Consider the following 16,321-nt stretch of genomic DNA (forward strand, 5'->3'; position numbering starts at 1 on the left):
CCACTTCTCTCTCCCTCACCCCCTACTCTCTTTGTTTCGGCGAAGGTTATCTTTGCCAGAACAAAGACAGATATAAATAAGGAGAGAGAAAGGATGGTAATGGTGGTTGGAAATGGAGGTGGTCGGAGTTGGTTGCGGTGGTGGTCGGAGTTGCTTGCGGTGGTGGTTGGCAGTGGGAGATAAAGATCAGGGGGGTAAATGTAACAAATAAACACATCGATTTAAACTCTGAATGACGTTGTATCTTTAGTCACATCTAATTGGCGAAAATCTTTATGCCCAGAGAATATTTGGATGGCCCAAAGTCGCAATCATTCAAAATTAATTTACAAGATGGAAATGAACATTCAGGGGTGGTGAGTGGAAGGGTCAACTCTTGTTAGGTATGATGGATATAAGTGAGTGGAAGGTTTTGTCGAAATACAATAGATTTCTAATGAATATTGAATGAATGTGATTAGTTATATGTGTGTCTTGTTGCATATGCATCTTAGTTATTTACTATTAATTAACATGTGTATATAACAGGTCAAATGTGTTCACGTATTGATGTTGTTATTACCTTTTGCTTCAGACTTTTTACTACGGAAACTGTTGTAACAAATAAAAACCAACGGTCGCATTATTGTAAAAAATATAGGACATCTTACTTTGGCCTATACCATAATTACTACATATCCAACGATCAAATTATTTTGGAAATTTAGGACCTTTTGCTACGGATTGTACCGTAATTCTTAAAACATCCAACGGTTATATGTTGTAGCAACGAAAGATGAGAAATCTCCGTAACGAAAGATGAGCAATTTTCCGTTAAGGCAGTCGTAGCAAAGACCTTTTCAGTCGAAGGGTCAAGGTCGTAGCAACGGATAATCTGCTACAGACTTCCACGTATCAGCTACGACCTCTATCCATAGCTAAATTTGGTCTGTTTTAGTGATTTGGGAGGCCCCAAACAGAGTTTAAAAGTCGGCCCCCGATATAATGCATGTTTGAGAAAAAATTGTTGTAGAGCTTAGGTGAGGATTTGAACCATTCATATCTTACACGTGATCACTACTCTTACCCACTAAGGTACACCTTAAATCATGTCACAAATATATTTAGAGTGTAATTATTATTTCGAAAGTGACATACAAAATCCAAAATATGAGATCACTGATTAAGTTAGGTTTCAAAGCGGACACTTTCACCATTTTGGATCCAGACCACTCCCGAGGACGTCATTTCGCTGGTCGGACAAACCATTCCTAGTAAGACCATTTAAAATGTGTGAGGTCTAGAAGTGTCAAAGTAGACAATATCACCAGCAGCCCAGAAGACTGGTCCGCATATCCTATTACTGTGTTGTGTATAATTGAAAACTCAATGAAAAAATTAGAGTCAAATCCTTTAAAATAACTTTCCATCATTTCTTTTCTACATATACAATTTTCAACTTATTATATACACAAAAACCTAAGAGAAAGTTAGACCACCCTGCTGTTTACTCACACCCAAGTAGCCCATGCACAAATCCTCGTAGCTCTTATAGTCTTTTTCGTGCAATTCCCCAATAGCATCGAGGTATTTTAAGATGGTTCCGATCTTGTCCGTCAACAAACTCCAAACCTAAATCAATGTAACAATAGAGAACCTGTCGTGGGAAATGGAATCTTCAACATAAGTCACTAGATTCAAGATCACATTATCATTCCATTCATATTTTGAAGCAGCAATGTTCCTTGTCTATAATCGGTTAGGATGATAATTACGGGTTGTTAGCGCACAAATAACGCCCTTATCCTAAAGATTTCTTACGAGTTACGTGAGGGTCTCAAAGGCTTAAAACTTGTATACATCTTAACGGGTTGTTAGCTTCAAGCTTCAAATATGAAGCTCCTTTTGTCATATTCTGAGGGTCTCACAGGCTTCTCAACACAAGTTTAATTGTTCTTATATTCAAGTTGGATATATAGTTCAAAAGTAAGGTTTTCATGATCTTTAGTTTATGATTAGTTGATAAAGTAAGTGATACTAAGTGTTGAAGTCTATGATTGTTGTTTAACCCAAGGATATTTTCTAAATTTCCTGATTTAAAGTAGAAGTTCATTTAGAATAAAAGTAAACAAGTTTGTAAGTATTTTTTTTTGTTGAACAAATTTGTAAGTTGATGGCTAGAAGTAATCTAAACCCTATTTCTTGTAGTGGGTATCTCTAAGATAGTTGTTTTGATGGGAACCAAATAGTAATTAAACCTAAAGTTACCATACATGTCTGCATGTCTTAGGAAAATATATATAAGGTCCACCCTTATAATTAATATTCCATCCTTGCAACAAAATAAAATAATAAAAGATATTCCATAAATTTCAAATTGAAATAGTATTTTAAAGGATTATTCTATTTCACCACCTAAATTTTTCTCTCTTTAAAGTTAGAAATTCTAGGACGGGAATAATTAGTGAGACGAGTGGAACTTGACTTTTAATGACTTATTATCTGCCTCAATTAGTACCTTTTTTTATTGAGTTAGAATTCTTGGAATGGGAACAATTAATAAGGAGAGCTGAAATTTATCTTAATTAAAATTTTCGAAAGATTTTGTTATTATGTGCTTTAAAATTTAAGTATATCTTTATAATCTTGTGCAAAACTTAGATCTTTTATGTGTAATCCATATGGAAATAGATCGGATCTTTAGCATCCCTTCCGGCTTTGAGATGAAAACTAATAATGCCCAAGGGATAACTTTGATCTGTTGTCCACCCCTATGCTAAAGTGCGTGAATCATGTGTCTAGAAGACGCAAAGAAGCCATGTGGCAAACTTGGATTTTAAACATGTCTTAAGAAAATCTAAAACAAATGGATCAACTGCAAAAAAAAAAAACTTGCAAAACATTAATAGATCAAGAAACTCTGACTACTCACTAATTGCTTGAATTCATCACCAAATTCCATGATGTGAAGGCATCGAGGTATGATCTCAATAGCCGCAAATGCGTTCACTCTCGTTAATCTGCCCAAAATTGAAAATCATTCAGCAGAATCATAGAAACCCCATAAAATGTTAGGAAATGGTTAACAGACTCTAACATTATGGCTCTCTTATATGGACTCCTACAAAGATAGTGACCTAAAATTTATAACAATCATTCATACATTTTCCAAGTAGATATATGGAAAATACAATAATTGTTATTGCATCTGGCATCGTAAATTCTAAATACATGTACAATGGTATTATCTAATGAATACTGTAACACATAAATAAAATGACATGCTAATTTGAAAACAAACAATCCAGAAAACAAGGCTACACATAGGAAATTAGTGTATGTGGTGATGGCTCAAGATCAATAGAAAGGATATCAAGACTTCAAAACAATAAAATCTATTGAACAAAATTAGTTGAAATCAAGTAATAGCACACTACCTGAGAAGTTGGAATAAGTTGGAATCGAACCGGTGGCCTCATTTTTAGGGAAATGTCATTAAAATGAGTTTCTACATACTCAAATTTGATGGACACCAATTCTTCCATGTGAGAAACTTCACCTTTGTATCCACAAGAAAGCTCTGCATGGTCAAAGTAATTGAATAAATTGTCCAAATGATGCAGAACAATTGAATCTAAAGAGCATAAAAGAAACAAAAGGTATGATAAACAAAATTACTCTTAGACCATCCGAAATCTACTCGTCTCTAAAATATTTATTTAATTGTTCAACAAAAAGTAATTCTCTTTTCATGTTCAAGTCTATTTTATATATCATGCTCAATCTCGAATGAAGACTCTAAGAGATAAACATAATCTATTGGTTCTTGAATCTCATGATTGAGTATGCATCTTGAATACAACTATTTGATTTTGCTGAATAAGAAAAAAACAAATGTTAACCCCAAACTAATGTAACAAATATAATAATAGGAGAAACAATGAAAATCAATCAAGGTTGGATTACTAAAAATAAATGAAAATCCGAAAAAAAAAACTAAGCTTTGATTTTGACTCACTTCCTTTTATGTGGTTAACCTTTCGATCAATCTCCCAATCGCTAACTAACATCAAATTGAAAGGAAAAAGATGGATGTGAATGAGAACAAGAAGCATTAGGGATTATATATAAGGAGCTCACTTTGTTTGTAACGTCATCTAGAGGATTCTCAGAGGAAAATCAAATAGGATATGCCATAATAAATATTCCATAAATTTCAAATTGAAATAGAATTTTAAAAAATTATTCTATTTCTCGATTTAAACTTTTCTCTCTCTAAAGTTAGAAATCTTAGGATGGGTATAATTAGCAAGACAAGTTGAACTTTGACTTTTAATGATTTATTATTTGTCTTACTATTTTCTTTTAATTCAGAGATCTTGGAACGGGAACAACTAATGAGGAGAGTTAAACTTTGTCCTGATTGAAATTTTCAAAAGATTTTGCTATTATGTGCTTTAAATTCTTTTCTTTTTGAAGTTAGAAATTTCGGAACTAGCAAATAGCAGAAGGGCCCAAGTCTAAATTCAAAATTCAAAAAGTGTAAGTTATCTTAGCTTGAGACTAGCTGAACGGTAAGTATAAATTTTGTTTAGGGTTGAGTTGAGGACAATGCCAATTTCTTTAAGACGATTTACAACTCTATCTCTTAGTGCAAGTTGAAATCAAGCAGGGTGGCGTTTTATGTGGAAAATGATAAAATTAGAATTCTTATATGGATAACTGTTTTATAGGGGCCAATACTCTAATATATTACGCTTATGTCCTCTACAAATTAGAATTTTTTATTTTAGTCTTCCCTATTTTCTTCTTCCATAAAACCTAACACCATCTTCATCTTCTTTTCATTACCAACAACTAAACTTCTATAGAGAGAAATAGGGGAGAGACCTGCTGGTTGATATCAATAGTGTTCGAATCACCTGTAACCTTTTATTATTTTTCTTTTTCTAATGTGTGGTGCTGTTATATGTTTCTGTTTAATGGTTTCATCCTTTCGGTATTATCGACTTTATCTTCTTCTTCATCACTGTGGTGTTGATTGTGTTCATCGATAAGTTCATTTAGTTCCTGGGTTATCTCCATTAATTTATCTTGAGCTTCTTCCACCTTTTCTTCTGTCAAAATAACAACTAACAAGTTCACATCTTGCATTCAGTGCCGTGGCTGAGATTTTGGGGACCCGGTGCGAGATTTTTTATCGGGGCCCAAAACATAATAATATTGATTAAAATTAACAGGCATGATATATAAATTTCGAAACATTGTGACCCTAATATAATTTGTCATCTTTTTCCGCCGTTACGACTGAAATTTTTTGTCTTTTTCAGCCGACCCTACGAAAATTTGTTGTCTTTTTCCATCGATCTAACCGAAAATTCTTAACAAAAAAAAAACGACCTAAAACCCTAAAACGGTTGTTCAACCATAGAAGAAGACAAGAAAATGATATTTCTTTACATGAGATATATTATCTTCAGAAAATAACAATAAATCTAATATTTTATTCACTTGTAGTTTCCTTCATTAACGGTGGTTCATCATCCATGAGATCTTGAGGCACCATTAAAAGCTCGAAACTAAGACTATAGTGATGGTAAACTTTGCAAGTTTTTTAATACTAATGGTGATGTTGATAGTAGTGACGATATGAGGGTTGTAGTTGTTTATGTGAGAGAAACTACAAGTGAATAAAATATTAGATTTATTATTATCTTTTATCTAAGTCCTTATATTTTGGCACTATTTATTAGATGATCCTTATAACGCCCTCCTTAAACTAATTTGGTAAAGGAAGAGCAAATACATAAATTGACCTTTCTAACGCACTGCCTTTACTAAATAGTGTTCTTCCTATACCAAAAGCCTTTCTCACTCTCATATTTAAATGAGTAAATTTCTACTTTAACCAAATTAGAGTAATTTGTTATCACGATTTCATTGTTAATCTTCCACAATAGGAAAAAAATTAATGGGGAAATCATTTTCATAATTTTCCTATATTTGATGAATATAGTAAGTATTTACATCGTTTGAGATATTATGGCAAAAAACTATCCTTTCTTAACTTTTTACACTTTGAATTACCTAAAACACCTACAATTAAAAAGAAAGATGCTATGTTTACAACTAACAATCGGGAAAAAATGACCCAGACTTTAATTTTAAATGTTTTTAACACAAGCAACTAAGAGGAATAATAATGGTGGACAAATGCAAATGGCCACGGCTGTGGGGAATAAACAATAATATCCCGGGAATAGATTCTCCAGGGATTCCATGTTTTTTTTGTATATTCTTGGGGGAATATTTTATTTCAGTCCAAAAAGTTACTTGATCAAACATTCCCCCCTAATCCTTATCCTCTCCGTTTCCTCTATTCTCCTCTCTAACTCACTGTTACCCTCTCTTGTTGTTTTCGTTCTCTCCCTCTCTCTCTCTCCCTCTGTCTTTCTCTCCCTCTCCCTCTCTCTATGGTTCTCACTCGAGATCTCTTTGTTTTTCTCTGTCTGTTTCTCTCTCTTTCATTGTAGATCACTCCCATTATTTCTCTCATTCTAAACATATCTCTCTCGTAGTCTTTATCTCTCTTTCTCGTAGTCTCTCTCCCTCTTTGTATCCCTCGGTTTATATAGATTTCTCTGTGGAAATCACAAAGTACGTGGCCACGAAACATTTTATGGCCACGAAATGGTAATGGCCACTAAACGTTTTGTGGCCACGGAATGGTCATGGCCACAAAATGTTTAGTTGCCCGCTACGAAATGTTTCGTGACAACGAAATCCTCGGGTAGAGTTCCGACGAAGGGAACACTTCCCTTTGCCGAAGCGATGTCTGTGTGAGAGAAGGAGAGAAACAATGAGAGATCGATTGAGAAACAGTGAGCGATCGAGAGACATAGATAGTGAGAGAAATAGAGAGAGATAGTAATATATAGAGAATGAGGAATCGAGAGAAGCAATGTCTGTGTGAGTGAGGGGGAGAAACAATGAGAGATCAGTTGAGAAATAGTGAGAGATTGAGAGAGAAACAGTGAGAGATCGGGAGACATAAATAGTGAGAGCAATAAACAGAGATAGTAAGAGATATACAATGAGGAATCGAGAGAGGGAATAAGAGAAGAAGATGGAAAGAATTAGAGAACAACACAGAGATGGTGCGAGGGAGTGGGAGCGAGAGAGAGAGAGAAAAAAAGAAAAGATGAAGATTAGGAGGCAATGTTTAATCAAGTCAATTTTTGTACTAAAAAAGAATATGTCCCTGAGTCGATATTTATTAACTAAAATCTTTATTCCCGGAGATTTTTTTTTATTCTCCAAAGCGGCGGCCATGCAAATTAGTGGTGAGTGACTTTTAGTTATCTATAACTAATAAGTGCATTTATGTTAATCTTAATATCTACATCTACATGGTTTTTTTCTTATTGTAACGGTTTTAGAACAATTATTTCTTTTTTTTTTTTTGCGAAATTGACTACGATATACGTTAGTCATTACAAGGCACTGATACATCTTGAAGATGTAATAAGCACGATAGTTGAACCGATAACGAAAGAGGTCCAACGCCCAACTAAACATAACCTAAAGCCCGACAAATTTATTACGTTATTTGTTGGAAATAGTGAACCATTGCCCTGGTTGAATTAAAATTAGGAGACACATCTCCAGGAATTATGTTTCTCCATATAGTCACCATTCTCTCTACAAATACAATTCAGTATTTCATTTAGGGGGTGATCAACAAATTAATTAGTTTATTGAGTTTAGAGTTTGCATTAGAAGTCTAAGAGGTTAAGAAAGTTCTCTGCATATTTTATTCGAAGTTTCTTGAAGATCGAAGTGTTGCGCTTCAAGAAGGTAAGACCGTTTTATTCTGGGAGACGATGCGTATGAAAAAACTCGGCTTAGCACCATTGTGGGACGAATATTGATGTGACACGAAAATGTCACATTTGGAGAGCCTAACTTAGACTAATTAGTCCAACAAAGTCTAAATGAATTGACTAAGTCAAGGAACTCTAGGGTTTTAGTAGTTTAGGTTACTATTCATCATCTTCATCATTCATTAACCAAGTACAAAAGAAGAGAGAAAAGAGGCAAGAGGCTAGGGTTCTTGTTCTTTGAGTTAGAGAGCTTGAAGGGTTGAGAACTAGAAAGAGAGAAGGAAGAAGGAGGAGGGCCGGCCAAGCAGGCCCGTGGAAGGCCCAGTGCGGGCAGGGCGGCCGCACTGGGCCCCCACTATTAGGGGCCCATTTCTCCTAGAGGCTTTGAGAATATAGGTAGAAAACTACCTTACTATCACGTTTAGCATTCTTGTTCAATTGGAAAGCCGTCCCAAGTTCCATTTTTGTGACCTAGGTTCAAATCCCGTGATCTCCAAATTTTCCTATTTTTTTCTACACCTACCTAGAGTGAAATTGTTAATTAATTTCTGCTCCTTTACACCTTTTTTGCGAATAGATTGTTAATTAATTTCTACTTTTTCGAAATATTCTATATGATGTTATTTTAAAATGCAAACAATCCATAAGTGTATGAAATTGTATTGTGTTTTTTGTCGTTATAACGTATAGTCTAAGATATAGTAAACAAATTTCTTTTTAATTTGTTCACAAAGTAATTGTGGATTTTTAAACTATATTTCATATAAAAAATGACTTTTTTTTTTTTTTCTGTAACTACTTTTCCAAAATATATTTGGATTCATCTATAATTTTCATATAATGTTAAATTATCTTGTACGCTCATTAACTTCTACTTGTAATTTTTTATTATATGAAAAGTCTGTTTCAAATTTGGCACAAGGCCCCCAAATTCTCAGCCACGGCCCTGCGGCCAAGCATAGGCCTGCCAGCACACTAGGCCGACCTAGCTTGGTCTGCCGAGCAGCAGCCCAAGCTGCAATACAAGCAGCAGCTCGGGACTGCTGCAACACGGGACTACTGCAACACGGGTAAAGCAGCTGGCCGGATGCTCGGGCTGGAGCAGCAGCTCCGGCCAGCATAGCAGCAGCTCGAGCAAGCTTCCCGAGTTGCAGCAGCTGCTCGGCAGCAGCTATGGAGGATGCGGCTGCTTGCCAGGGACGCGCACACTTGCACGGGACAACAACTCTTGGCTCGGGCGGGAGCTATTTTAGCCGGATCTATGTTCTCTTGGCCGGATTTTGAAGGTTTTTGGTCGAATTATTTCTAGGGTTCCGGCCACTTTTTTGGCCACAAACCTTAGGGCTTTTGCTCCCCATGTCTTGATCTTGCTTCCCATGTAGTTTGATTTGATTTTGGACAAGAAATTTCTAGAGAGAGAAAGCTAGGGTTAGCTTTAATGGAGGTTGTGCTCTAAATGGAGAAGATGATGGTGGTCGCTATGGGGAACCTAGAAAATTGCTAAGGGGAGATCGGCTGCAACTAAAAACTCATATTTTCCGACGATCTTAGCCTCAAACCACATCGAAAAAGGGAGATTCTTGATGCACCCGAAAAGGTTGCACACCCAAGCGGAGGTATCAAGTAGTAACCGGTAAAACCAGAGTCGATCCAAGGATAAGTTGGTAGTTTGGATAATGAAGGGTCTTATCCCTCGGTTTAGATGTCAAATACTAACTTGGGCTAAAAAGGAAAGGAAATAAGATAAATGGTGGGGGGTTTAGATTGAATGAGTAACAAAACAAGAAAACAAGCAAAACTAACTAAACAATATAAGTAAAACGGGCGAGAGAGATTCGAGAGAAGAGTCGGAGGAACAAGAGTTGGGAGACGGTAAGACTCGATTCGGGCAACAAATAAGCGAGAGAGGTGTCAATGTCCGGGAATCCATAATGATAAATCTATAGCTATGTATGGTTCGATCTAATGTTCCAAAGTATAATCGATATTCGACTCCTAAGGTGATGTCCATAAGCACTACGTATATCCGGAGATCATACTTATCAAACAAACGTCATAATCGGTTAATCCGGAGTCAACGAAAGTGTTGTCTAGTCGCCTAACTATGTGAAGTGCATGACAAAACACATGAAAGTATGACTTAGACTACAATCGATATCGAATACTTCGTTTCGTCTATTAACTATGCGAAGTGCTTGACAAGACACATGAAAATACGATCAAAACGATAATCGAAATAAATGAACATCAATTTATAATCAAAACATCAAATCATATTAAACATAATCACGAATTCATCTCATATAATCGACTCGCTAAAGGTAGCTAAACATGGTGATTAAATAAGAAATGGAAAGAAGATGACGAGAGAATCCCCCTTTTTAGATGTGGTTTGAGGCTAAGATCGTCGGAAAATATGAGTCTTTATAGAAAATTAGGAACTAGAACATTCTAGAAAGACCTAACTTTAAATTCAGAAACTGCAAGAGCTTGAGACTCGACTCATTTTTTAAGACAATAGGGATTACACGAGTACAGTATACAATCATACATCATTAGGTAATAATACATTATTGGATGAAATATGTTCGTAGCTGATATAAAGTAATACACTCATACACCATAAAGTCATGTTTGGTGTGCGGGAGTGGCATTGGAATCGAATGAGTTTCGCGGAAATCAAAATCCATATTACTATTTGCCTTGCGGGATGGCATGGATATTCTATTCAGTTCTAATTGGGTGCCTTTGTGCAAAAGAAATGGAAGTTTAACAATGTGCATTAAGGGAATTAATAATGAATTTCTTTGTATAACTTATGTTTATTTTTCTCATGTTACTGTTTTGAATAAGAATATATTGTTTATTTTGAGTTAGTATTTGCAATAAATTGTTCTTAGCAAAAGTTAGAATAAGAATATATTGTTTCATGTTCAATTTTAGTAATGAATCGAAATCAATTCACATTTGGATTTAATTGAGTTTGAAAATGATTAATTCAGGAAATGAATGGACAATGGTTAATGCCGATTTCGGTGGTTAACCATTAAACCCATGTTTCCATGAGTAAAAGTTTCGATCAACTTCTTAGCCATAAATTTTCTAACAAATATACATATCAGGTCAAAAATTCAATAAGATTGATCACGAATTCATCATAATTCATAAATGAACAAATAGTACATTTATGATATATTTTCATGTTTCTGCTTAATGTTCTTAGGAAGAACCGTGTACAAGTACATTGACTGGTATAACATTACGAAAGGAAATTGCTATACACAAAAGATTAATGAAATATTAAAAACTCTTTCACTGTCGAAGATGAGTTGTCATATCCATATTGGCAACTCTTTCCATGACGAAGATGAGTTGATGTAGACGCAGCGGAATAATAAAATAAACTAAGAACAATTAAAGAAAACGATAAACTAAACTTAAATTCTTATTAACTTCAATTGATTTTCTCTTCAAGGTGAATAATAACATAGACTACATCCCCTTTTATAAGATAATAAACCTTCCTAGATAGACTCAAACTAGGATTCCTAAAATAATAAACTACTCAAACATAGAAACTTTAAAATAAAGAAATATCAAATTATAGTAACTTCTTTTCTACTAAATAAACTACTATTATGACTTAATAGGGTGTGGGCACGCGTGGACGTGGGCCCACACGCCTATGCGCCTGCATCAGCACCCTGTTCCCCAGAAGGTTCGTCCCGAACCTTTTCGATGAAGAAAACAATTTGATGCAACCGCATACGATGAATTTCGCCATACCGATCCTTAATTCCCATTTTTCACGAAAGTTCCTGAAAATTCGAAGAAGACAAAAATGGACCAAAACTTTAGATATTTTCCCACGTTCATCTTCGTGAAGCTTATAAACCAAAACTTCATCACAAATTGTCACGTTTGGAACCACCTTAGCCAGTATATCACAAAAATTCAATTTTGTAGTAGAAGTATTTTGTGAAGCAAAAACCGGTGTCCTATTAATTTCTTCCTTGAATGGAAAGAATCGAGTAGGTGAAACCCCATCAAGGGACATTGTATCGAAGACGTGATCGGTATATTCCAATTGGTTCCATGAAGACAACCTAAAAGTTGTAATAAGTTCATGATAATGAGGAGGTAACACCATTGACGACACAATTTGATGTGGAAGAATTTTGTGATTCGAAACAACTAATTCTTCTCTCGAAATCATATACAGATCAAATAAATTGCCGGAGCTTGTGTTATTTAATTGGACCTCTTCTTCTTTATTTGTCTCAACGAATTTCTCTTCATCCCTCATTGAAAAACTAGTATTTATTTTATGAAGAAAATTTCTTTCAACAGTATCGACCATGGAGGTTGAAGGGTTTATGTATGTTAGTGGGAAAATCGGTGAGAGTGGTGATGTAGGGTTGATGTGAATCGGGATTGGGGTAGTGTTAGGTTGACCAAGTATGGAATTTGAAGTTGGTGTTGTGGTTGGAAGTGATAATGATGCTTGAATGGAAGTAGTAGAAGAAGGAGTAGTGGTAAAAGAGGGAGACTTACATATGCCTTCGATTTGTTTGGATAGCTTCATGATCGAATCATTGACTTGATCGAATTTTTCCATAGTTTCCTTCTTGTGATTTTCGAATTTTTCCATAGTTTCCTTCTTGTAATTTTCGAATTTTTCCATAGTTTCCTTCTTGTAATTTTCGAAAGCTTCTTCCAATTTTGTAACCGAGGATAACTTCTTGTTGATGTTGTCCCATTCGGAGGCAAAAGTTGGTGTCTTCTCTTTGATTGTTGGAGTAGGAACGGTAGGATTAACCATTGTGATTGGTTAAAAAAAATGGCTCTGAATACCACTTGATGTAGACGCAGCGGAATAATAAAATAAACTAAAAACAATTAAAGAAAACGATAAACTAAACTTAAATTCTTATTAACTTCAATTGATTTTCTCTTCAAGGTGAATAATAACATAGACTACATCCCCTTTTATAAGATAATAAACCTTCCTAGATAGACTCAAACTAGGATTCCTAAAATAATAAACTACTCAAACCTAGAAACTTTAAAATAAAGAAATATCAAATTATAGTAACTTCTTTTCTACTAAATAAACTACTATTATGACTTAATAGGGTGTGGGCGCGCGTGGACGTGGGCCCACACGCCTATGCGCCTGCATCATGAGTTGTCATATCCATATCGCTGCATTGCCTTCTACTTGTTGTAGATGTAGATTATGGAGTTGACGTTTTGAGTTGAAGATGGAGTTGACGTTTGAGTTGAAGTTTTGAGTTGAAGATGGAGTCGAACATTAAGGTGGACATGGAAGCAGAAGATTGACCCGAAGATGGAAGCAGAAGATTGACCCGAAGATGGAGGTCGAAGTAGTGCTGGAAATATTTAAAAGTAAGTTTTTATTTGGCCTCTATATTCTCATCGCTCCCTTCGTTATCAGTCACCACCACAAATATAAGTTTCTTGCAGTTCTTGAAAGAGTGAACATTGTGTTTTCATTCAAATATAAGTTTCCTGCAGTTCTCAGTTTCGTGTAATTTTAGTACTATTAGACGTTTGGAAGCAATAAAATAAGTAAATGAAATTACAAGCTAATTTTAAAATAATCAACCAAAAGAACAAAATTATTTTAAATTTCAATATAGTACATTACCCGAGAAATTTCTTAATGTCATTTCTTTAATGACAAAATGTGAGACCCAGAAGTGTATCATAGTAGCCAATATCACTAGCCACCCAGAAGGATGGTCCGCATCACCTATAACACATTATCAGCACGATTCGCTCTACTGTATTGTGGTTTTGGGAGGGTGTGTTGTAGAGCAATCCCACATCGTTGGTCGGACAGAGTGTGGTGCTTATCCTAAGAGGTTGAGCACCATTCCCTAGTGAGACCGTTTAAAATCGTGAGGCCTAGAAGTGTCAAAACGGACAATATCACCAGCATCCTAGAAGGCTGATCCGCATATCCTATTACGGTGTTGTGTTTAATTGAAAACTCAACGAACAAATTAAAGTCAAATCCTTTAAAATAAATTTTTCTATCATTTCTTTTATACATATACAATTTTCAAACTTATTACATACACAAAAACCTAAGAGAAAGTTCGATCACCGTGCTGTTTACTCACACCCAAGTAGTCGATGCACAAATCCTAATAGCTCTTATAGTCTTTTTCGTGCACTTCTCCAATAGCATCGAGGTATTTTAAGATGGTTTGGATCTTCTCCCTCAACAAACTCCAATAGTAAATCAATTTAACAATAGGGAACCTGTCGTGGGAAATGGAATCTTCAACATAAGTCACTGGATTTAAGATCACATTATCATTCCATTCATATTTTGAAGCAGCAATAGCATTAAGGAAATCAAGAATTTTCCACGAAACGATATTTTTGGCTCGAAGATCTCCAAGCCTTTTAGAAACAAGTAAACAATCTCCCATCTGTGACAAACTACTAACTTCTGCTGATAATGTTGATATCTGATTCAGCATTGTAAGCTAAATGTAAGTTATATCTCAAACCTAGTCTTTCTAAGCCTTTCAACAATATAATATGTCAGGATTTGATAGGAAAAGTTGCTTTAAGTGTTATGACGTTGTTAAAATATAAAATTATACATTGATTTTGTTCAGAAAATCATATGCATTATTTCATTTAAAATATGTAAAATATACATAAATATGAATCATGCTCAGATAGATTTTAGTCGTTTAAAAAACCAACAATACCTTAATGTGACTTTTTTTTTCATGGATGTAACCCAACTGAATTCGAGAAACATGCTGAAAGAAACCAAAGCAAGAATTGGAAAAGAGAACTGGGTAACGATTAAGAGTGATAGGGTTTCGCTTGAAAGGTCATCACTCCTTAAGTACTACAAACAAGCCCATCCCTCTAAAAGGTTCGTGGGAGTTACACACCGAGACAAGTTTCTTACTTGTCCAGAGTATAACAAGTTGCGTAGATTTCACAGTGAAGATGTTAGATCCTAAATGATGAAGATGGAGGAGCTGGATATGATGAAAGAGAATCAGCTGACGAAGAAGACGATGAGGAATCCGGAGGTGACGCAGATGAAATTGCAGATTGTTGTGACGAAGATGAAGTTGCAGATTGTTGTGACGAAGATGATGACAATGAAGCTAGATATGATGAAGAAGATGACATAACTAATGAATATGGAGTGTAAGTTTCTCAAAACTCTAATTTTATTCAATCAATCTAAAATGATTACAAACTCTAGCTTTTATAGTAGAGATTAGAGTTAGTTATTGTCTAACAGAAATATAACAACATTTAACAAACTTGAAGATTAGTTGTTAATCTAACTAACTTCTTTATTCTTCTTGCAGGTGTGCCTCTAGAGTAAATGTTGGTGTCTTCAGAGAATAGACTAGCTGGGCTTTTGACTCGGTCTATGATACCTTGACTTTGACTAAACAATAACCAATTGGGAAAACCCTAGAATCATTTCCTTTCTTCTTCTGGTTGTTCTCAGCCGAAACCCTAGGTTAACATCCCCCCTCAAACCGATGGGGAAGAAGGATGATGAACCATGAGTTTGCTTCTTAGTTTGTGAAATAGATCAAAAGAAAGTCCCTTAGTAAAGATATCGGCTAGTTGATCTGATGTAGAGACGTGATGAACAACAACCGAGCCATCAGTAACTAAGTCGCGAACATAATGGAAATCAACCTCGATGTGCTTCGTTCTTGCATGAAATATTGGGTTAGAAGCAAGGTATTTGGCGCTAATATTGTCACAATACAGCACAATAGGCTTGATCAATGGAAGACGAAGTTCACTCATGAGGTAAGAGATCCAAACTACTTCTGTTGCTACCGATGATAGGGCTTTATACTCGGCTTCAGTTGAAGACCGAGCAACAGTAGCTTGTTTTTTCGAACTCCACGAAATAAGATTACCCCCAAAAAACACACAATAACCAGCAGTCGATTTTCTGGAATCTGGGCATCCAGCCCAATCAGAATCTGAATAAGCTGTGAGAGTTGATAAATTTCCAGCAGAAATACTAATACCCGACCCCATTGAACCTTTTAGGTATCTTAAAATCTTCTTGACAATAATCATGTGTGTTGTTGTTGGTTTATGCATAAACTGGGAGGCATAATTCACTGCAAAGGATATATCAGGACGAGTAAGAGTGAGATACTGAAGAGCTCCCACTAAGCTCCTGTATTCAGTAGGGCTGGATAATGCAGTGCCATCAGTAAGTGATACCCTCTGCCCACTAGAAACTGGTAATTTTGATGGCTTTGAATCAAGTAAATTTGCCTTTTGTAGTAGTTGTAGAGTGTATTTCTGTTGAGTAAGAACCATATGCTTCTGTAGAGAATCAGTGTGTACCTCTATACCAAGAAAATAGGACAACTGACCTAAATCCTTCATTTTGAATGTTGAACTGAGGTCAGAGA

General features: G+C 35.4%; 1 long non-coding RNA gene across 1 annotated transcript; it reads right to left on the minus strand.

Annotated features, from left to right (window-relative positions):
- Positions 1-1,379: 1,379 nt before the first annotated feature.
- LOC147563876 (uncharacterized) lies at positions 1,380-3,837 on the minus strand. Its single transcript, XR_015236708.1, has 3 exons — positions 3,417-3,837; positions 2,912-2,999; positions 1,380-1,636 (listed from the first exon to the last, which is right to left on the minus strand). It is a non-coding gene; the product is annotated as an uncharacterized LOC147563876 (long non-coding RNA).
- Between the last annotated feature and the right edge of the window lie 12,484 nt (positions 3,838-16,321).

This window comes from Eschscholzia californica, unplaced genomic scaffold, assembly GCF_041429995.1.
Source record: "Eschscholzia californica isolate CP2 unplaced genomic scaffold, dmEscCali1.0.p SCAF_1, whole genome shotgun sequence".
In the NCBI taxonomy this organism is placed as follows: Eukaryota; Viridiplantae; Streptophyta; class Magnoliopsida; order Ranunculales; family Papaveraceae; genus Eschscholzia; species Eschscholzia californica.